Genomic DNA, 23471 nt, shown 5'->3' with positions numbered 1-23471 from the left:
AATCTCTCTCCCACAGTGCAGCCAGAACGAGCCATGCGACACGAGCGTCTCTTGAGTGTCTCCCCATTGCCTGCAAACTAAGTGTTTACAATATTTTTGTGACTTGTCCCAGGCTCCACGCCCACACTTCATCTCTAGCCATACAGGACAACATGCTGAAGTCAATTTTACAACTCTGCTTGTGCTCTCGCTGTTCCCTTTCTATTTTCACCTGATTCAATCTTACCTTTCAAGATTTCAGAAGCTTCCCTGAATTTTCAGCCTGGGTGAAATGCCAACTCTGACTCCATAGAATCCTTGCATAACTCTAACTTAGCAAAGGCATGAAAATGATCTCTCGATGGTCCCTCTGTGCCACTACCAGAGTAAACTCTCTTTGTGGAGAGGCCATGAGTTTTCATCCTTGTAACCACACAGTCCCAAGTGTAATGTGTAACGTCAGGCTTAATATAGGTTGGATTTTAATATTCATAACCATGGAAATAAGGTGTCTGTGCTGATGCATCATCACACACACTGCCAACCAATAGTGTGATTGGTGAGAATTGACTGTTTGGGATAGGAGAGGGTGGGAGGCCAGAATGCCTTCAGAACATTCTATGAATGAGGTGACCTAGGTGGAATCAATTGGAACTTCGTGGCCTAATGGAAGGGCTCAATTAACATTTGCTGAAATTGAATGAAATCAATCATTTATTTATTCATTCACTCAAAAATATTTTATTCAAAAATTGCAATATCCCAGAATAGTGCTGGAGGAACGAAAAGAAAGAAGTTGAGGCAGATATGTAAACAAAGCGTGACTATGTGATAGCGTGAGTGTCCTAATAATTCTCTGCCTAATGCGCTGTAAGGGTCCATAGGAGGAAGACACTAACTCCGTCAGAAGGCATCAGAGAAGGTGTAGGAGTTGTTCGCCTGTTTTCCCTCCGATGCATCCTCTGCCCTTCTCTGTCCTCTACTGTGTGTCAGGGAGCGATATTTCCAAAGCTGTCTTGTCTCCTGGCTCCCAAGGAGGCCACTGCAGAGGCACGGTGGAGAACTGAAGGGCAAGTTGAGGGAATAAATCACTGTCTCTCTTTCCGTTCCTTTGTTTGGACGGGCATTCACTCCAGTAGCTGCTGAGTTTCCTGCATGACTCCAGGTTCCACTGGGCAGGTCCCTGTCATTCCAACGTTCTCCAAGCAGCACAGCACCTTGGCTCTGCAAACACCATCTTCTTCCTGAACACCTCTTGCCTTTTCTAGTCTCTTGACTGTCCCCAGATAGGCTTCTTGGCTTTTCTATTGCCTGTGAAATCCATATTCAATAGTAAAAGTCAATGAATCACCTCAACTGCTCTTTCCCAACTCAGCCTTGGCTGATTGAGAAGCTTCCCACAGAAAGGCAGATTTAAAAGCTAGTACGATGGGGCTGATTCTACAGATTTCATTCCTTTTCATACTTAGTATTCTGCTACTGTCTTGCTTGTGGCTATAGGCAAAGTTTTAATTTGTCCTGGACTCCTATTTCTTACCTAAAAAAAATCAGAAAAAATATAATGTATTTGGTCATCTTGGAATTCACTCATTCATTCATTCATGCATGCATGCATTTGGCAAATTTTGCTGAAGCTCTACCCCCTGGAGATGCCATGCCAGACCTAGGAATGTATCACTATCAGGAAAGATGTGATCCAGGTTGTACCACAGACAAAGGGAATGAAAGATGCTTGAACCACATTCACTTTTGGAAGATGCTAGCTTTGATAACAGCACCTTAATATTCATATTTCCTTTAAAGCATTACCTTTTCCAGATCAGCATGCTTGATCCTTGAACAATGCAGGGGTTAATATGCTGACCTCCTGCATAGTTGAAAACCCACGTATAACTTTTGAGTTCCCCAAAACTTAACTACTAAGAGCCTACTGTTGACTGCCTTAACAATAACAGAAATGGTCAATTAACATATATTTTGTATGTTGCATGTGTTAAATACTGTATTCTTATAATAAAGGAAGCTAGAGAAAAGAAAATGTTTTTAAGAAAGTCATAAGGAAAAGAAAATACATTTATAGTGCTGTACCAGAATTTATCAATCAATCAATCAATCAATCAATAAAAAGCCATGTGTAAGTGGACCCGTGCAGTTCAAACCATGTTGTTCAAGGGTTACCTGTGTTAGTAAATGACCATGTTATTGTTTGAGGATCACAAAGTCTGTGGAAATCTCTCATTAAAATTAGATGGAGGCCACAGATGTTTTTAGCTCATGCAGCTTTATAAATACAACTAAAGGAATTGTGAAATTTATAGTTTTGAATAACCCCAAAGTGATTTGCTGTAACCTTCTTAATCAACAGACCTGCAATTAGGGAACACATGCGCCCTCTTTGTGGATCACTCTGAATGAAATATGTTTGGCAAGAATTTCTTCTCAGAAACTGCTTTTGTTCAGGAATGCTTGCCCTTCCTTTATGTGCTAGGATAGGGTCTTTCACAGTGAAGAATAAATGATTATCTCAAAAGGATGAGGGATGAACTTAATCAATCCCTTATTCTGTAGGTGGGAGCATATCAAATTCATTGAATTTTGATCAGGAGAAATCTTAGTTTTATATACTTTCAGAATATAAATTTTAATATCCTCCAGAAATACATTTCAGTATCAGGAAGTTTTTCATCTTATCTAAACCTCCCAGGCTGTTCTTAGCGACGATGAAGGACAATTGGCTACAATCCTCTGTATCACAGACTGAAACCATAACTATGTGTGCATTTACTCTTCCATTCAACAAATTTTTACTGAGCATCTACTACTAAGAGTCAGGCCCTGGGATAAAATAGTGAGCAAAACCACACATGGCCCCGGAGATTTCATGGCCAAAGGATCTTTGTTTCTTATATTTTTCTTTGACCTATTTTTCCAATCATTAATTTCTATTCATACCATCTCATTTACATGCCGTGTGGTTTTGGGTAAGCCATTAATACTGTGAAATCAGTTTTCTGAATCTGTAAAATGGGGTCAGGTGTACTACTTAGTTCACAGAGTTGTTTTGAGGCTTGAATGAGCAAATTGATGCTCAACGGCTTCTCTGAGTCTCAGTTCGTTTGTTTTTAAAGTGGAAATAACATTACATACTTTCCAAAATTGGGTTGAGTATTAAGTGAACTAACATATGTGAAAGCAAAGGTATGTTGCAGTTACTAAATAAATGTTATTTCCTTCCTACCTTTTTTTTTTTAGTAGTACCACTAAAAGTTACAAGAAATCCTTAATATCACAGTTGATTGCCCTCTAGGGTTACCCAACCTTGCATACAGTAAGTTAAGCATCCCACTTTGGCTCAGGTCACAATCTCACAGTTCATGGGTTCGCACCCTGCGTTGGGGTCTGTGCCGACAGCTCAGAGCCTGGAGCCTGCTTTGGATTCCGTGTCTCCCTCTCTCTCTGCCCCTCCCCTGCTTGTGCTCCATCTCTCTCTCAAAAATAAACAAACACTAAAAAATTTAACAACAACAACAACAACAACAACAACAACCCAGAGAGCCCTGTAAGATAAAACACAGATTTTGCAAAGCAGATAATCCATTCTCCTTCCTGACATTCTGATTACCATTTTGTGTGTTCTTAGGGCAACTCAGATTATAGTACATTTTCAATTACCTAACCGATAGAAGGGAGAAATGGTGAAAATAATCTACTATGACAGATAACCCAAACCCTGGATAGATGCAAAAATCATTAATATTCACTTATTTTAGAATGTTTGCTGATTCAATCCACGTTTATCAAAAGTCTTCCAGGCAAAGCCTTATGTTGGGTGCTATTTGTTTCAAAATAATTGTGACAACAGATTTACCCTAGCAATTGATTGGCTTGTACTTATTTTTAAATTGATTTACATTCCTTAAGCACAGGCTGGCTGATGTTAGAAGATGGGGCAGCTCAAGGTGGAGTGGTAAGAGAAGGGTCAGGCTGAGATTAGAAATTCACTCCAGCAATAGTCTGTGTGTAATTTCACCTGTAAAATGATGACTTCCCAGAAAGAAAGAAAGTTTAGCACTTCATGAGCAGGACTTTCAGCGTGAGAGAGCCTTAAGGACATTTCTACATGACTGAGCGCTACCCTCCCTCTCTATAGAGGCTGCAGTGATGACCTTCGATCATGTGCCTCCAATGGGCCATGGAGAGGGTACTGGGCACAGGATACAGATATTTCCAGTGTGAGCCTACAGGGAGCATCAGGTACTGAAAGGATGATTTAAAGACTTAGCAGGATCACCCACTTCTTCACACGATTCAACACTGGAGGATGGGATGACCAGCGAACTGTACAAAGTTAACACCAACTGATAAAACAGCAATGCATCTCTTCTACGATTTCTTTAAAATGGCCCTGGTAATTTAAGATGGAAATACCTGTTTACTGGATTTTAATTTAGTAAATTAAAATCATGCACCAAGATCATTTGGGAAATGAAGGGCAACAAAGCCAGAGTCAACTCACGAAATATGTTTTGGTCTCGACAGGGAAGCTTCTGAAGTCTGTGAAGTCTGTTTTGAGATGTCAGGGTGCCTTGGGTGTTGCTGTGACCAAGTTCCAATTCTTCCTTTAGTAAACCTAGGCAGCATTTGGCAGTATCCATTCAAGAGTATACCATTCTCATTAAATGTTCTAGCAATTCAGAGTAGTGAGTTCTTGGTGTATCAGATTTGGAGTCGGAGGGAAGAACATTGAGTAGGCACTTCTGCACCTGTGGTGGGGGTAGAGATGTCATTTACATTTTGGCATAATTATTGACAAAGTTAGAGATGAATGGATGAATACGTTGATGTGGTATTTACATTCGCTGAGAATTCAATGTAGAAAGCCGATAATTAGGATATTTGGAAACATGTAGTTTTGAACATTTTTCTCTTTCACTGGGAAAGTACATGGGACACAACTAGAAGCCCTGTATAGTGGACAGGAGACTAAGAAGATATTCATAAATTTCTCTCATGCTCCCTAATCAAAATGTTCCTGTGTTTTCTTCTCAAAAATCATCACTGTATCAGGAAACACATATCTCCGTGATATCTCCTGAATCCAAATAGGATCAAATGAAATGAGTTTATTTCTCCTTGTTCAAAAATCCTTTTTTTTTTTTTTTTTTTGTACCAGGAAGAGATAAATATCTCCAAAGGAAAATGAAGAGGAACTCAGAGGAGAATCTAATTGCCCACTTCAATCACTCCCACTCAAAATGCCTGGCTAAAAGATGGGCAGACAGAGCAGCAGCCTTTTGGCAAAAATTTTAATAAAAAGAAAGGGGAAAAATTGTTCCAGCAAGAGTTCTGTAGAAAAATGGAGACAGCTGCTGCTTTTTCTCCAGCCTGCTATCTCTTTTACCAGACCCGAAGACCATCCAGTTCTTAGTTTTAATTAATCACTTGCAGGTTTGATGGTAGAGAAAAATGGGGTTCACCTACTGCCTCCTGGCCAAGGAGCAAAGTTCCCAGAGAGGGGTGGACTACATGTCAGTCAAGGAAAAAAAAAAAAAACACACTTCCAAAGAGACCAGAATGTGAATTTTTCTTAATGTTTCCTCAGTGGCTTTCATTTTCCTCACTGAGGCGACTTTGCAAGCCCTATTATCAACCCATTTTAACTTTTTGCACCCCTGTAAATTCAAACTCCGATCAACACAACTACTTTAAAGTTGTGTCCAGATCCCTCCAACATTCCGAAGCCCTCATTCAAATTCTTTCCCCTCCAGGAGGCCTTCCTTGATTAATTAAAACATCCACACTGTCTAAACTTCCTCCATCTGAGGAAGAATCCTGGGGCCGCTTTTAGACTAAGCTGGAGCAGGGCAATTGCAAGCACTAGAATGAGAGCCAAAGAAGCAAGAAAGCCAAAGGTCAGTTTTTGAAAAGCAGCTGAGTCATACTTGAATGCAATTTAAAGGCTGTAGTTAGGACTCGAGGCTGGGACTAAGAATTTGGAACTGCAGAATTAAATCAGGAACCTAGATTTCATGCTGTTTAAGAGGAAAGCGTCAGAGTATTGACCATGAAAGAGACGAACTCCCCAGAGTCCACACTGGCTGGTAGCTGGCATCAGTGGTGGAGGGAGAGTGTCAGAGCCCTACAAGGTTCTTGAACTGCTTGGCTCACACCAAGCACTAATTAATGCATTTTCTGTTTTCTTACGTAACCCTACAAAAAACCCAGGGGCTTCTGGTGTCTTAAGGAGGTCAAGTTGGAGAAGGTCAGTTAGTGTTAACATAGAAATAAAAAGGAAATCCATTTTTTTTTACCTGTCTCTATTAAAGAACTTTCAAGGGGATCCGATTCTACATTGACTGCTCCTTTTTAATTGTCCAAGACCCTGCAGCCTTTCTCATCACAAACTCCAAACTTCCTTCACTGCTCAGCCTGAGATTTTCTTCACTCTGTTCCCCTGGCAGGAGTCCTTCATTATGTACATAGTGAAACCTCTCGACTATTCTTACAGGTTTCTTCTCAGTCTTCTGTTTGGTCCTCTCAACCCATTGTCCAGATTCTACATCAGACAGATCAAGGACCTGGACTAGCCCAGCCTTGTTAGCAGGCAGGAAGTTGGGGAAGAAGGCGGCAAGCTGTGTTCATTAGTGAGTCTTGGCTCCCGCTCAGCTTTTTGTCTTTTATGTTCCCCTGCATCGATCCTCTTGTTTTTGATGAGCCCTGCTTTTCTGACCCCAATAAAATAGTCTGTCCCATCACTTTGACCTTTCCAGATTTGAATTCCTAGAGGATAAGGTCTAAAATATTAGGCACTTTCGAATCACTTACCGTGTGATGCAAATAAGCTACTTGTAATCAGAATGACAGTGGGGAAGATTAGATCTGAAATGACTTAGAGAAAAGTGGAAACGCAGGGCTGAATCTCGTTGGGTAGGTGTCCAGTTGAGTCAGGGGCAGTAGGAAGGATTGAAGACACTGGCATATCTACTCAACTTCTTAATGATCTTTTCACAGTAACCCATTTGCTTTGAGGACTGCGTAAGGTAGTGTTGTTATAGAAACATAATCCCGAATATAGGGAACATTTAGGGAGGAATATTAATAATAGATACCATTTACTGAAAATTCACTACATGCTAGACTCTATTACATACTTTGATAGTTCTTATAATAGACCTAAAATGTAGCTATTTATCTATCCCCATTTTACAGTTATAGATGCTGAACCTCGTTCTGAAGAATTTATCTAAGGTCATGCAATGAATAAATGACAGAACAGTAAATTAAACTCATGCTTTCTTCACCATTAATCTGGATTCACAAATGCACCTACCCATACACAGAACACATGCCTCATGTGACTACATGTACCAGATACAGGACACATGCACAGCATGTATAGTACATATTTATATACCTACTTATTTATACCTAGAACTATATGTGTGTCAGACCAAATAGAACTATTAAGAATAGAAAGAGGCAGTGGGTTAATATTGTTGTGACCAAAGGGATCAAATTTCATCTGAAACAAAATTCAGTTTTATAGGAGGTTTTCAAAAGGACAGAATTATCAATTATTTTGGTTTATCCTCACATGCTATCACTGCAATTACTCATTTTTCTTGTAATGTGAATTTTATAACTAAACTTAAGGAAATAGTTTTCCATTTAACTTAAAGATATCCACGGGGTATGTGAACTTGATTTTTAAAGTGGGGGAAGGTAAAAGATAAAAGCAGAGCGTGGAATGTGGGCATGGGGGGAGACCAGAAAGGCTCATGTCTTCATTCAATTCTGTGTCAGTTACGACCACCCCTTCCATACCCAACACATAGCAAACGTGTTACTGAGAAGGTGGATGTGAAGTCTCCATGTTCCAGGAGCTCATCTTCTGATAAGTCAATAATGAATAAATGTGATTGGTGCTCAATGTTCTCAAGCCATGGGACTGCAAAGGAGAGAGCAACTCATTCTATAGATACACGGATGGATTGAAAAGGAAGTTTTCTGCTGTGTCATAGGATGGAAAGGCATTTTAAAAATGGAGAACAAGAGGCGCCTGGGCGGCTCAGTCAGTTAAGCATCTGCCTCTTGATTTCGGCTCAGGTCATGATCTCATCATCATGAGATTGAGCCCTGCATTGGGCTCCATGCTGAGTGTGGAGCCTGCTTAGCGTTCTCTTTCTCCCTCTCCCTCTGCTCCTCCCCAGTTTGTGTACACACGTGCAAGCTCTCTCTCACTCTAAAAAGAGAGAAATAAGAAAGAAAGAAAGAAAGAAAGAAAGAAAGAAAGAGAAAATGAAGGAAAGAAAGAAAGAAAGAAAGAAAAGGAAGGAAAGAAAGAAAGAAAGAAAGAAAGAAAGAAAGAAAAGGAAAGAAAGAAAGAAAGAAAGAAAGAAAGAAAGAGAAAGAAAGAAGAAAGAAAAGTTTAAAAAAATGGAGAACAAAGGATAGGACAGTTCTATTGGGAGTTCCTGCATGAGCAAAGGTAGGGAGTTGCAGAACAGGCAGTGCTTGCAGAAAAACAAAGTAATTAGCTAGTTGACTACTTGGGGTTGGACAATAGGTACGGACCAAAGGAAAGCAAGTGGGATTAAAAATGTCTGGGGCCCTGCTGGAAATAGATACATTCAAGTATTCTTCTGGTTCTCAAAGAAAACATGGAAGCTGTCTTCTTTGGATCAATATTGAAAAGTTGGCACAGCTAGAGGAATTTTTTTTGTTTAATAATTGGGCTTCACTGTCTCTCTCACCAGCTGAGAGAGGAGTTAGTTTCTTTTATAGTTTCTTTAAATATTAGTTTCCATGACTTCATTAACAAATTGCTAAAAGAACAGACATTTATTTTCTTACAGTGGTGGAGGACAGAGGTCCAAAATGATGTTAGAGGTCTAAAACCAAGGTGCCAGCAGGGCTGGTTCCTTCTGGAGGCTCCCGAAAAGAATCAGGTCCTTGTCTCTTCCAGCTTCTGATGGCTGCACACGTTCCCTGGCTTGTGACCACATCACTCCAATCTCTGCTCTGTCACATTGCCTTCTCGTCTCTACTCAAATCTTCCCTCTTTCTCTCTCATACAAGGACACTTGTGATTACATTTGTGGAAGATCCTGGCAAGCTCTCTATATCCAGATCCTTAATATAATCACCCTGCAAGGTTCTTTTTGCCATATAATAATTACAAACTCCAGGAATCCAGACGTGGTTGTCTTTGGATACCGTTATTCAGCCTACCGCAAGCATCTTGGCCTCTCAGTTCTTTGGTCCTTCCCAGATGGACTGTTTGTGTCTCCAGACACTGCTGAGATGTGTTTGGCTCCTTGGGCTGCACATTTCTCTTTCAGTGAACTCTGCAGCCATCTGAACCAATTGTGGCCTTGAGGTCTGCGTCTCTTCTGTGGAGGGTAGAATCTGGCTGAATGATCCTTGAATGACAGGATTTGATGTAAATAACATGGGGCAGGGAATGGCAGCTGCTGATAGCTAAGCAATGCCAGCAATGAAAGGATCAGAACACATGGAAGAAGGTGCTAGGACATGTTGAAAATTCGGGTGCTTGCTGTTGGTACAGGGCCAGATCGATAAGAACAAGGGACAGAGAAAGGGCAGCTTTGCAGACAAATTTCTGCAGACATCAAAGTCCCTCTTTCCAGTTTTGCCCTGGAGCCATCTTCTTTTGTTGTTTTTCCCTGCCCACGTCCAATCTGTCACACTAGCCTGCTGGTTCTGTCTCTTTACATCCCTGTGTCTATTCTTTTCCCATCTGATCATTTACATCTACGAGGCTCTGATTCCCTGACCTGGTCCATGAAAACCTGAACTGCTCATGTTCGCCACTCAAGCCTCTCTGGCGATCACACCAGCTGCATTTCTCTCTTCATTTGTCTTGCTGGTCTCTTTTCTGTTTCAGTGCAAATGATCAATCCCTATCGTTTTCTCCAGAGACCCTTCCCTCTTACCTTTATCTCAAGGCACGGTTGAGCTCCCTATTTGGGAGCTGGGAAAACTATCTTGCCTAGTTTTCCTTATGTCATCGTACATAGTACTTCTCTTTCTTTTCAGTGGTCGCATTTTCTGGCCTGCCTGCCTTCCACATCTCTGGAAATTTCGTGACACGGAAGCCCCTAATCCCATCAACATTGGCTAAAATACCACCTTCTCCATTAGCTCTGTAATTAAATGGAGAGTCAGTGTGGTGCAGTCTTCCAGCCGCAAGGGCACTGAGTACTTTCACTTTATACGTCATTGGGTGGTGGTAAGGCTGGAATTATACGGCACGGGAGCTTAGAATAATGTGGGGATGTAGGAAGCACTCAGTAAACATTAGCAGTTGTCATTATCATCATGATTACTGGTTAGTTCCCTTAGTTTTACACTAAAGATCAGTTCTTTCTCACATTATTGATCAGTTAATATATGTAGATCCGTTCTTTCTAGTTTGCCTATCTTGTCCATTTTTGTAGCAAGTCTATATCAGTACAGACTATTTTTGAAAATGTGTTCTGCAGGGGCGCCTGGGTGGCTCAGTCGGCTAAGCGTCCGACTTCGGCTCAGGTCAGGATCTCACAGTTTGTGAGTTTGAGCCCCGCATCGGGCTCTGCTGACAGCTCAGAGCTCAGAGCCTGGAGCCTGCTTCGGATTCTATGTCTCCCTCTCTCTCTCTGCTCCTCCCCTGCTCATGCTCGGTCTCTCTCTCCTTCAAAAATAAATAAAAAATTAAAAAGAAAAAAGAAAATGTGTTCTGCAGTTCAATGACTAATGTTTTGATTAGTGTCTAGCACAGGACAAAGCCTTTAAGGACATTTATGAAGAATCGCTCAAATATGATAATTCTTTAAAAAGAAAGATTCTAAAGAAGAAAAGAAACTATCGATGCCTCACACCACCTTCATCACGTGCTCTACTCGTTACCATAATCCAGAGCCATCAGCACACAGAGACGGCGGAAGTGACAATTTATCATGAGAGTTGGGACTGAGCGTTCTGACTTGATTGGACTTATTCTCTTAACCAATGCCAACTGTCAGGGGTAAAAGGATGGCTCATATAAGCAACTTGAATTTCAAAAGTGGTTTCTGTCTTCCTGATCTGATATGTAAGTTTATCACCCGATCAAGTGAGAAAAAGACCTGTTTAAGGTTATGTCAGGTGACACTGTTCTTCAGATTGAACTGAGCATTCTCCTGATCCAAATCTATCAATGTGTAGACCTTCTGCTTCATTTGTATTCACTCCCTAAGAGTGTGCCATATGCACTTACAAAGAAATACACATCTGTATCTGTAGGAGAGGGCCAGGCATCTCTGAAAAGAAGCCAGCCAGAAGGAAAAGGATGGATTCTGTCTACCTTGCTCACCAATGCATGGCATGAGGCACAACATGATGAACACATTGAAAGTGTGTCATAGAGGGGTGCCTGGGTGGCTCAGTTGGTTAACTATCTAACTCTTGATTTTGGCTCAAGTCCTGATCTCACAGTTTGTGAGATTGAACCCCATGTCAGGCTCTACACTGGCAGTGCAAAGCCTGCTTGGGATTCTCTCCCTCCCTCTCTCTCTCTCTGCACCTCCCTTGTGCTCTCTCTCTCTCTCTCTCTCAAAATAAATAAACAAACTTAAAAAAAAATAAAGTGTATCATTGATAAATGAACAAGTGAACGAACTGACAAGTCCAGGGACCGTGGAGGAGACATGACTTCTCTTCCTTTGAATATGAGAACACGGTTCCTCCTCGTCTATCCTCTACTGTAGGTCAGGTTGAGCACAACTTCGGAGTGTCTTCTCTGTAGAAGTCTGCTTAGGCCTTGAGGCCCCTAAAGGGAGGGGTGGAACAGGGAGTATCACAGTTGCTCCATCCTCTTTCTTCAAGGTCCACAAGGGCTAACTTAGGATGCATTAGCTCATTAAAGCCTTTATTCTAATGTAGTTACTATGCCTTTATTTTCTCCTTAAAGTGCAAATTATGAAGATTGCTTGTGTGAAAACTGACCTTTTTTTTTTTTTTTTTTACAAAATGTTTCCATACAGTCAACATGCCTTTGCAGTGTCATTTAGAAATATATTTGAGGCATTAAAAAGCAAAGAGAACTAGCATTATTTCTCTCTCATTTTCTGGAACAAAATTCCTACCCTTTTTTAAAAGGTAAAAAAAATAATACGTTTCTATACCATCCCCCAAAACAGTTTTTAGAAATACTTACCAGGTGCCAAGTAGTACTTGGTAGTGGATATTTGTTGGGATTAACTGCCCAGCAACCACCTAGCTTTTCTACTTGGAAAGAATCCCATAGAAGTTGAAGGGAGACAGATATTAGGTTTAGTAGCTCCTTGGCTGCTAGAAGGTAAACACATGAACATGCCTCGTCCATCCAGTGCCCTCACCAGGGCATAGAATCCAGAGCCTATAATGTAAATACCTGAGAACAGCTTGGAAGTCTGGCTGACTCGCAGCGATGGTGCTCTGGTAAGTTGCAGGCCTCTATGGTACCAGCATCCTGTATTCAGTAGGTGCTCGTGGTATCCATGCCCATGGTGATGATGCACAGTAAACCACAACGGTGACCGCAGCCTCCTGGCCACGTTCCTTAGAAGGCACAATTGAAGTTGTGTTTCTGGCTGCCTGGACTTTTCATGGCTCCTGACTTCTTCAAATCTGGTTTTAAAGCCTTCTCACTGATACTGGAAGAAGATGGTCTTCCAAAAGTTTCAGTGCAAATCAAACGACATTTATCAAAATTCAATGAGAAAATATGGTACCTAGCTCCTAGGCATTTATAGTTACAGATAAGCCTGTCTTTCAACAACCTTAATAACATATGTAAAAACGAAGATTCACAAATCCAATAAATTAAATGTGAGTATTTCTTTCATCCTAAAGGTTTTCTATAAATTGTTAACTCCCCTGTGGATTCCGAATAATGTAAGGGATATATAGACAATGCATTAAAATAAATATAGCTATCAAAATAGCCCACAAGAGGACACATTTAGTTAAAAAATATGTAGGGTTGCAATGGCAAAATGGCAATCTTGCATTCAGATGTCAAAATCTGAATTTGTAGGGAGGATGAGCAGATCTGAATTGTGGAGACTTGAAGCTCTTCTCCAGGCCCTGGTCTTCTCAGAACAACTGCTCTTTAGGGCTTTCCTCTTACACTTGGATTCCTGGATCTGAACCTCTTCAATTCAGCTAACACAATCCATCCTTTGAACAAAGCATTGCGGTATTTACCTAAGGACAGGGTAGAAGTGGTGGTTGTGGAGTTTATAGTTCATTTTAGAAGCACCGCCTTTCTTGATTTGCCTTCATACTGCGAGCACTTTGTTCCTCTTCGAAAAACATGTACTTATCATATTTCACTGTAATCAAGGAACCAAAAATAGTTCTGAAATGGGCTTAGCATCTTTACTCCAGGTGTGGAGTTTCTGTTGTTCTTTTCTGTCTTCAGGCCATGGTGGAAGAATCCACCTGGTTGTTTAGATTTCTGCGGCAATGTCAGATGGTATGAATTCATCTGCACCCACCTAGTCGATATCTTAATTTTTAAACTATCTTAGAGAGAGATCCTAAGAGGAAATCAATCCATGGTGAAAATGAAGAAACATGGCTCTAATAATGGATAGCACTTCACTTTACTACATGGAAATTTGAAAGTACTATTTACAAGAGTAGTAAATGAAAAGTATAGTCTCTGTTGTATTTGTGGTTTTCTTAAGCCTTAAATGATCCCAGATTTGGGGGAGGAGAAAGCGAAAGGGAAGTTCACTAAGCTCTGATATTTACATTTCTCCCAGTCTCTGTGCCTAAGAAAAATGTCCTGTTTAAAAATGTGTGCAAAAATCCGTATATATAAGTAAGCATATACTTATAGCTGAAGAACCTTGTCTTGATAACTGTGCTCCTATATTTTAAAACTAATATCAACTTTTAAAAATGCTGAGTTGATTGCAATTTCTGAAGCTTTAAAGGCAAATTTGGCATTGCTGGAATCTTCATTGTGCTTCTTCTGGGTGATGAACTGATTCTTCTCTGAAACTCAACCTTCTTCTGTCGAGCCCCTTCATGCCTTCCAAGCACTTTTACAAAACTTTGCTCTGGGTAAGTTGAAATCTTTGGATGACCACGTTCTTTCATTCCTTCCCTGCTACCTATAAGCTGCCCTCCTCCCAAATTCAAAGGAGCAGGGACTCTCCTACTCTCCAACGTCGGCACTGTGAATTCATGCCCTCTGCTCCCCCAGAGACTCCTCCATCAACTCCTCTCTTTTTTCTTTAGCCTCCCTTTACTACTGACACCCCCTTCTTATGCCTCCCTCACTCTTAACATAGAAACATATAGTCAGTTATCCCTCATGTGAGAGCCAAAACGCCAACATTTTATTAAGCCCTAAACATTCTCTGTGTCAGCTCTTTGAGGGACAAACCCAGCCCTGCTCTGTCTCTTACTCACTCTGACCCTGTGGTCTGACTTCCAATCCCACCCGCTGCGACAAGGCTCTGACACAGGCCCCCGATTATCCACAATCATGGAAGCCAGCAGACTCATCCCAGTTCATATCTCACTAGATCTGCCTTATATTTGATCCTAATGGTCACAACCTCAAATTAAAAACTCTCCTTGGGGAGCCTGGGTGGCTCAGTTGGTTAAGCATCCCACTTAGGCTCAGGTCAAAATCTTGTGGTTTGTGGGTTTGTGCCCCACATTGGGCTCTGAGGCCTGCTTCAGATTCTGTGTCTCCCTCTCTCTCTCTGCTCATCCCCTGCTCACTTGTGTTCTGTTTCTCTCTCTCTCAAAAATAGATAAACATTAAAAAATTTTAAAAAGCCTCTCCTTCATTGGCTCCTCTGGCATTTCTCTCTTAAGGTTTCCATGCTTCCCCTCTGACCTCTCTTTACCACGTATAGATTTATTATTTTGGGCCAAACTTTTGGTATTCCCCAGGATTATGTCCTTAACACTGCCCTCTCCCCTTTATGTTTCCCACCAAAGCCCATGGTTTCATTTATGACCGATACTCTGGTGATCCCCTAATCCATATTGTTCATAGATCTTTCTGTCAGCCTCCAGCTCACATTTTCTGTAATGTGTGAGACATGTCCAAGACTTAATTTGTTACACTGTTGCTCCAATCCTAACTTTGCATCCTCCAGTGACCCTAGGAGGAAACAAAGACACAGATAACATCTTAGATATTTTCTGCATTGACCCTGATTCCGCCATGCTTCCCATCTGTTACTAATTCCTATATTCTGCCTTAAGCCAGATTCTCTGTAAACCACCATCTCTTTCTTGACCATGGCCATTTCTCTAGTCTTAGTTTCAGGACCATATTCCTTCTCCTCTTGACCACTGTAACAGCTTCCTGAGAACTGGTTTCCGCCCTGCCTCTACTCCCTCTACTGTAATGCTCTTTACTGCTGCCATAGCAGTGTTTTCTGAATCACAAAACTGCTTATGTGACTCCTTTGTTTGAAAACTGTAAATGTCCACATCCTTCATAGAGTTTTCAGGATAAAGAGCCAATCCCTTAGTTTAATGTGCAAGGTCTTTGTGTTTTAGACTCCTCTCTTCTCTGTACGATATTTCCAAAGTTTGTTTCTAGGAATACAGGGGGAAAGAGGGAGAGGGGTTCTTTTTTCCCACTGAAGGCCTTTCATATGTTAATGTGCACTATTAGTCTACCAGAGGTGATACAGTTTATAACCATACGGTGTTTCCTCAAATTGTTTGGCGGAGGCATCTTTTTTTCCAAGGACACTTGCCCTTAGACACTATAGTGTAGCCAAATGGAGATTCTTGAGGTTCCCAGGAAATATACTTTTTTTAAATATGAAATTTATTGTCAAATTGGTTTCCATACAACACCCAGTGCTCATCCCAACAGTTGCCCTCCTCAACACCCATCACCCACCCTCCCCTCCCTCCCACCCCCCATCAACCCTCAGTTTATTCTCTTATCGTTTGGCTCTCTCCTGTGAAAATATGCTTTTTTTTCACCTCTGCCTCACACAGGCGTACCCCTCTGCCTACCATATCTTTTCCTGATGGTTCCTATTTTTTTTTGTAGGATTAGTATCACTGCCTCTGAGCATTCCTCCCTGCTTGTCTTCACCTCCTGGATCTGATTTTGAACTTTTTCCCCCGTGTGCCCGTTAAACTCCAGTCAAAGTGTATATATACAATGTATTCACATCTGACTCTGTAACAGTCAGACTATGTCCTATTTCACTTTGTGTCATAGGCATCAATATATATTGCCTGGCACAGAATAGATGTTCAATAACTGTTTGCTGGATTTAAAATGAATAAATGGGTTGGGTTGGAGAAGAGGCAAATGTGACCCAAGATATGGCATTCTTGTGGAAAGGTTTGTGATCAGGACAATGGCTGCAACCAGCTGTGCGCTTCTTAGAAGGGGAGGGCTGGAATGTAAGGGGGGAGAGTAGAGAGAGCTTAGGGAGAGAGGGAACAAATGTCCTGCTGGAGGAACTGGATTGGGGCCTTGCTTCCCTGCTAATCTATAATGGATAATTTAACAAAATCAGATTTTTAAATGACTTTTGTCTGATCATTAAAAAACATTTACGTTTGTTATGGAAAATGTGGAAGTCGCAGGGAAGCACAGTGAAGAAAATATTACCATTACTAAAAAAAAAAAAATCGTTCTTAAGATCCAGGATGAAGTTGCCGCTCAGATCAGCAAAATTGAATTATACTAACATTATTTTTAGACATGCTTTTCTTTATTTAATGATGGGCTATAATCATTTTTCCAGGTCATTTTATATTCTTACACAATGTGATTTTTAATAACCGCAGTGCATTCCATTGTATGCTTCCTCCAACTTTGTTTGATCATTAATTATTATTGGATATTAGGCTGTTTAAAATTTTTTACTACTTTAAATAACATCACGATGAAGGTACTTGTACTTAAGAAATTTCTGGGTCAAAGGGTTCGTACATTCTGGTGATTCTGATTGCAATTTGTCTTTTAGAAAGATGATATCAATTTGTACTTTAATCAACAGTATATGGAAGTGATAATTTTCACTCATTCTCATCAATTGGATTCCAAAAAGAACTCTCTCCTATTTGGGAGATAAAAAATGGTATCTCCCTTAATTTCAGGGTTTTTTTTTTTTTTGTTATTAATGATATTACAACTTTTTAATTAAGTTTTTGACCATTTGTATTTTTCCTTTATAAAATGTCCTTTGTCCATCTCTATTGGGCTATATATTTTGATTTTATGGATGAATATGTAATGTGGATTATTACTAAATTACCTTTTGAAACACAGATTAGTGTTATTAAAATAGTTAATGATAAATATTACAGATGTTCTAAAACTAAAAATTTAGATGTCAGTAAATCCTTAAAACTAGATGGCAGCCATTTAGTCTTGGTAGTTCTCAAGAATGAAATTGTAGAATTTTTGGCCAATTAATTGCTTCCCTCTCATCTGTGTTCCCAGAATATACTTTATTATATTATATTTTTATTTTTTTTTTTAATTAAACATGTTTTTTAATGTTGATTCATTTTTGAGAGACAGAGAGAGGACAGAGCATGATCAGAGGAGGGGCAGAGAGAGAGGGGGACACAGAATCCAAAGCAGGGTCCAGGCTCTAAGCTGTTAGCACAGAGCCCAACGTGAGGCGGGAACTCATGGACGGGGAGATCATGACGTGAGACAAAGTCGGCCACTCAACTGACTGAGCCACCCAGGTGCTCCCCAGAATATATTTTAAATCATACCATATGCAAGTATTCTTAATTATGTTTTGACCAGCACGCTCTGTGTGGGCCTTTGAGTGAAGGACCACAGTCTTTGGATTTAGAAAAAGCTGGGTTAGAAGCTCCACTTTTATAGTTCGTGAATTTGAAATTCAGTCTCCCTAAAGTTGTTTTATTTTCTGTAACAAATCGGCTTAACAAACAATTGGGTTAATATCTTTGACACTGGGTTAGTGTTTAAGTGAGATATGATAGAAAAGGAGTCTAGGTCAATACTTAGAACATAGTAGATGTGCTATAATGAACCTAATAATAGTATTTCGTGATTGTTTACTATATATGATCTGGACAAAAAAATAATAATAGTGCACAAGCTTTGGCAAAACTCTGCCTCGTCCACACTAAGGAAGAGTCTGTCTTGCCAGCTTTGCTCCTGGCTCCATGTCTAAGCCTGGAGGTTTTGTGAGATCAGTTGGATGACAGACCAGACTACAGAGTTACAGTGAAAAAGGTGCTGAAGACGGATCTCCATGAGGCTGTGAGGCGACTGAGCCTCTGGCTGAAATAAACAGGCAAGATCTTCTGGCTCCAGAGCCTGTGTCCTTGCCAAATTTAATCTATTTTAAACCAAATTTTTTATATATTTCCTAGACTGAGTTCCCTTCCCAATAATCTAGTTTCTGTGAGCAGCGTCCCTTTGGAGTCATCTCTATTTCCACTCTTTTCCTTAATTTGTCATCCTGTTGAGCTTTCTGAAATGTTTGCTAGAATCTCCCTTTCTGCTCCCATGTCTGCTGCCTAGTGTGGGTCCTCATCAATTTTGATTTGGGCAAATGCAGCTGCCTGCTTTCCTGTCTCCCAACTGGAGACCCTCCATGACATGATTGCTCGCCATCTACGTCAAATCCAAGTCCTCTTGTTCTCTTAAAGCCCTGTCATTTTGTTACCAGGTTTGGATCCTTAGACCCAGCAATTATACAAACAAGGTTGGACCCCAAATTTAAAAGCACTGGCAAGTCTTAACTGGGGCAACAGCTGCAGTGGAAGGGAGACACAATCACGACAAAGGTGCCAGATGGACTCCCTGAACAACAGCGGGAAAATACAGGGAGTTGGGCACACAGGAACAGTTGACAAAACATGCTTATTCATACATCATATATTGCATTTGCATGTTAAGTCTTCACCTCTGGGGATGATTTTTAGCATTGTAATGAGGGGAAACGTCTGTGAAAAGTCACACTTGGCAGCCATCTTGTCTTGGACTAATTTGAAGGGTCTAGGCTTGCTTCTTGGCTGGTGCTTTGCTCTGCAAGAAAAAGCAATAGCTGCCAGCAGGTTGTTCTACAAGAAAAGTGATAACAGTCACCAGGGAGTGTCCCTGGTGCATAGGAGCTTGTTTCCCGGATCCCTGACTCTCTCATCAGTTTGGCCCCTATATTCATTGTATTCAGTCACACTTTTTCCTACTATCCGGTGTGACCTTTCTGTCCTGCAGAACACAAATCATGCTTATTTTTGGTGCCCCTGGTGCTCTTCCTTCTGCTCAGAGCAACCTATCAAAATCCTGAGCACCTCTCAAGGCTTAGCTTGCGTTCTTTCCTCCATGAGGCTTTCTCAGATTTGTGTCTTACTTTTCTGAGTCCCTGTTCCCTGATAATTACATTTAAGGTCAATGGTTTTTGTGTATCGGTTTTTTCTCTGCAGCCCTGCTGTGGAGACTCTGGAGGGAATGCTCATCTATACACATCTATGGCTTTTCCAGTGACTGGTCCAGGTCTGGTACACATACTTTCTATCAATGCCTTATGAATAGGATGTGGCTGCAATGGGACAGCCCCAGACTGTCAGGGTCCTTTCTGCCCCCGAGCCTTCATTTGCTGCTGGGAATGCTCCCTCCCTCTAGCGCATCCTGTACAGTCCTTGATGATCTGCCGATCTTTCTTGCCAACCACAGCTCTTTCTCTTTTTCTCTCCCGAAGATTTTTCTGGTGTATATTGATCTCCGCCCTTCCTACTCTGCGCAGCACAAATTGTCATCTCTATCCTTTTTGACACTTAACTGTATGCTGTTGGTTATAGCCACATCAGTACTTCATGTTTGGTGAGCTGTGAGCATTTTCTACTTTGAGAAGCCTGGGGCCTGTTTTCAGGCTGAGGAGCCTCCTTATGTTTCCCTTCTTCCACTCTCAGGCCCTAGGGATAACTCAGCCTTTCTTTCGTCTTTGCAATAACCTCTACCTACTTTATTTCTTGGGTTCTTTTACTATTAACACTGGCTGAAGAGTCAGCCCCTTGTATTATGCAAACAAGCATAGAGTTCTTTTAAATTTTTAGGGCTCAGCTAATAACTAAAGGGAATATGAATTTGAAGGAAAATACAGGGATGCTACACAGATACACAAAATAAGCTACACAAATATAAGGAATAATATTATGTTTATAATATTTTATTTATCATTTCTGATATTGTTTACCAGCTGCAACCCAGAAAGGCTGCTTATCTCTAGCATTTTTCTTGTAATTGAATAACTTAGTTACTTGCACAACAATTTACTATGCATAAGGCACTGGGTTAGCACTGAGATTGGCAGATGGATAAGACAGAATTCCTGCCGTTAACCTACAAATATGCTCAAGCCCTTGTATTGGAAAAAGTACCAAATTCTCCTTACACCTCCTCATTTCTTCAGAACCTACAACATAGGTCTTAAAAGTCCCATTTTTCCATTGAGCTCTTTAGTCCTTAAAGTATAATTAGAGGGGGAATAATAGGCTCTAACTAGTGTCTTATAGTTGCAACTTCATCATAACTATAAAATGTTGGAACTGGCATTTTTAATATGAATGGTGGAAGCTATCCATGGACATGAGATTTATCATTCTAAGTAATTCTCTTGGGAGTCTACACATTTATTTCACTGATGTTGCTCTCGTTAAAAAACATTTTTTAGCATCTTTTTAGATATTGTTTTCAAACCAATCTGATCGCCATTTAGGCAAATTATACCCATTTTAGCTGCACTTAATTTTGTATCCTAAATAGTAGACTCTAGCTTAATCACAAAACTTATTTTTTAGACTCAGCTTAGAATAACTTCTGGTTATTTCCAAAAAATATACATACGTACCCCCAGATGGTAAAAATTTGGCACTTTGGGGTAGATCTCGCACAAAATGTGCTTGTAGTTCTAAAAACAGATCATCAAATGGAATTCTCCGTAGGTTCTGAGCAAGGACAGAATGATTAAACTTTGTGTAAAGCTTCCCAAAGGGGTCATTTTGATTGACAATCCCATGCTAGGTTGGGTTACCTGGAGATAGACTTTGAGATGTAAAGTTGCCTGCGGAGCGCGTCCTGGGAAATGCTCTTGGGAGCACTTCTTTACCCTGTAAAGAAGTGAGAAAAGTAGGACTGGGTAGAAGGGAGAAGCCGACTCTCAACACAACTGTTGCATAGATACAAGGATTTAGGATTCTAGAAGACCATAAAACATTCCAATAAGTCATATGCCCTGAATATCACTCAAATTATACAAAAGACTAAGGCAATTTAGTAAGGAGTGTTGCTTCATGGATACGATATACACTGATCTGACAGTAAGCTTCTCATTTGATAAATGTAGGCCTACTAATACAGATCGAATTATGCCACTTAATAAAATGGTCAACAAAGGGCAGCCGGTTAGAGAATCCCAATGTAATTTAAATTTCTTAAGTAGATCGCAATTTTATTATAATTACAGGAATTATTTCTCAGTTTCTCTACTTAAGTTGGTCCAATTTTATTGTTTGAAGTATATTTTGATTAACATTGAATCTACACCAGCAGGTTTATGTGGAGAAAGGAGAAAGTAATCTATGCTAATCAGTTCAGTTGGGCTCAACCAATGCCTGGAGTAAGGGGCAGCTGAACTCCTGTCTTAGCATTAGCATTTCAGTAAAACCCTCAGCCTGGCTGATGCTTGTTACTTCGCTGAACAGATAATAGCTGAATGAATAAATGAATAAATAAATAAGTGTATATTATTTTACTGGTTCCAATTTACTCTCAAACAAGAAAGAGCACCATGAATGGTCAGCCTGCACCTTTAGGCTGTGTAGATAGGATGCTCTATTAGAACTTGTCTGGCTAAGTGAGCATAGGGGAACTTTAGTCCCTAAATCTGATAAATCAGGGTGCTGTCTTGATTGCAGGGCCTTCCACCATATCCACAAATTCTTTATCAAGTCCCCTTTCACCCAGGTCTCCTGTGCTTCCCTCTATGTGCATATACCTCCCTCGTAGCATTTAGGGATCCGTGTGTCCATTTATCCCCACACTGGTTTCTGAGCTACTCAGTGGAAGCAACAGCTAACTACTACCCAAATCAGATGATAGGGATTTTAATAGCTTCACTTTATAAATGAGAAAGAAACACTAGAACTTTCTCAAAGTCTGACAGCTACTCAGAGATGGAGCCATGACTCAAACTCATGACATTGTATCTCTCCTTACCTGTGTCTGTAGAGAGTTATGTCCTAATCATGTCTGTATCTCCAATATGAAGAGAGTGCCTGACACATAAAGGACCTATAACAGATAATTTTCAGCTGCCCAAGTAATTGAAAGTTCCCTTTAATAAACTCAGCCATCTTAAAGAATATAATAGCTATACTTTTTTTAAAGTTTATTTACATTTGAGAGAGAGAGTGTGTATGTGTGTGTACATGGGAGAGGGGCATAGAGAGAGAGGGTCAGAGGATCTGAAGCGGCCTCTGTGTTGACAGCAGTGAGCCCGATGCAGGACTTGAACTCACAAACCATGAGATCAGGACCTGAGCTAAGGTTGGACACTTAATTGACTGAGCCAGCCAGGCGCCCCAAGGAATATAATTGACTATAATCTACATAGGTTTTCTTGTCCAACCGAAGTTGTATCCCACACAGACAATCCAGCATATTCTCTGTCCCTGTTGTTCTAACTTCTGAGACACAGGGACTATTACTGACTCTGAGGAAGTATCCTTCCAACCTGTAACAAGATCCAATCTTTTCCCCTAGAGTTAGAAATCCCAGTGGAGAGACAGACCTCTTTTGGGAGAGGGGTAAGGAAAAAATGTAACTATTCATCTGGTAGGTACCAGAATTCTACATGGCCTTTCAAATCATTCATTTACCCTTTCATTTGTCCCCTTTCCTCATGAGGTCTATTACCAATCACCATAATGGTAAGAATAATCCCTGGTGCATTTGTAGGAGAGCACATGAATAGGGAATATTAACATTAATTCTCAGTGCAGACTTTACTATTAGGGCCGCTGATTTGCTAATGAGTTGATAGGCTGATGGGGCTGGATCCAAGATGAAGAGAAACACAAAATGAAGAAAAGCACTTATTCTGAGGGACAAGTCATTACCCAAACTATTGGTACCTTCAAGGACTCCCAAATCTACGTGTTCTTATCAGGGTCACTGAAGACCTTAGAAGAAATCTTTCAAAGCTTGAGTGAACCCACCTGCCTAGGTAGCCAATTGGTCTACCAAGTTGTGGTAGTGTTCCAAGATAACGAGAGAACAGCTAATTTGATTTCCCATCGGAATAAGGCTTGCTGGGCTGCAGATCACATTGGTGCACTGGTTTTTCTGTTAGTCTCCTGAAGGTCATTGTGAACTTAAATTAATTTTCTATTTCACTATCATTGCATGTTCCCGATATTTAGGCAGCAGAACTTTGTGATGGCTTCATGACTGGTTCTGCAAGGCTGATGGAAAT

At 40.6% G+C, this 23471-nt stretch overlaps 1 long non-coding RNA gene across 3 annotated transcripts; it reads right to left on the bottom strand.

Moving 5' to 3' along the window:
- Positions 1–709: 709 nt before the first annotated feature.
- LOC125933700 (uncharacterized) lies at positions 710–21135 on the bottom strand. Of its 3 annotated transcripts, XR_007461073.1 has the most exons (4): positions 20847–20941; positions 15048–15130; positions 4496–4742; positions 710–1516 (listed from the first exon to the last, which is right to left on the bottom strand). It is a non-coding gene; the product is annotated as an uncharacterized LOC125933700 (long non-coding RNA). The 3 variants fall into 3 exon arrangements; XR_007461074.1 differs by lacking the exons at positions 15048–15130; positions 20847–20941 and adding an exon at positions 21030–21135; XR_007461075.1 differs by lacking the exon at positions 15048–15130.
- Between the last annotated feature and the right edge of the window lie 2336 nt (positions 21136–23471).

Source organism: Panthera uncia, assembly GCF_023721935.1.
Source record: "Panthera uncia isolate 11264 chromosome A1 unlocalized genomic scaffold, Puncia_PCG_1.0 HiC_scaffold_16, whole genome shotgun sequence".
NCBI classification, from domain to species: Eukaryota; Metazoa; Chordata; class Mammalia; order Carnivora; family Felidae; genus Panthera; species Panthera uncia.
Note: the sequence above shows the minus strand (reverse complement) of the source record. Positions and strands in the feature narration are given on the sequence as shown.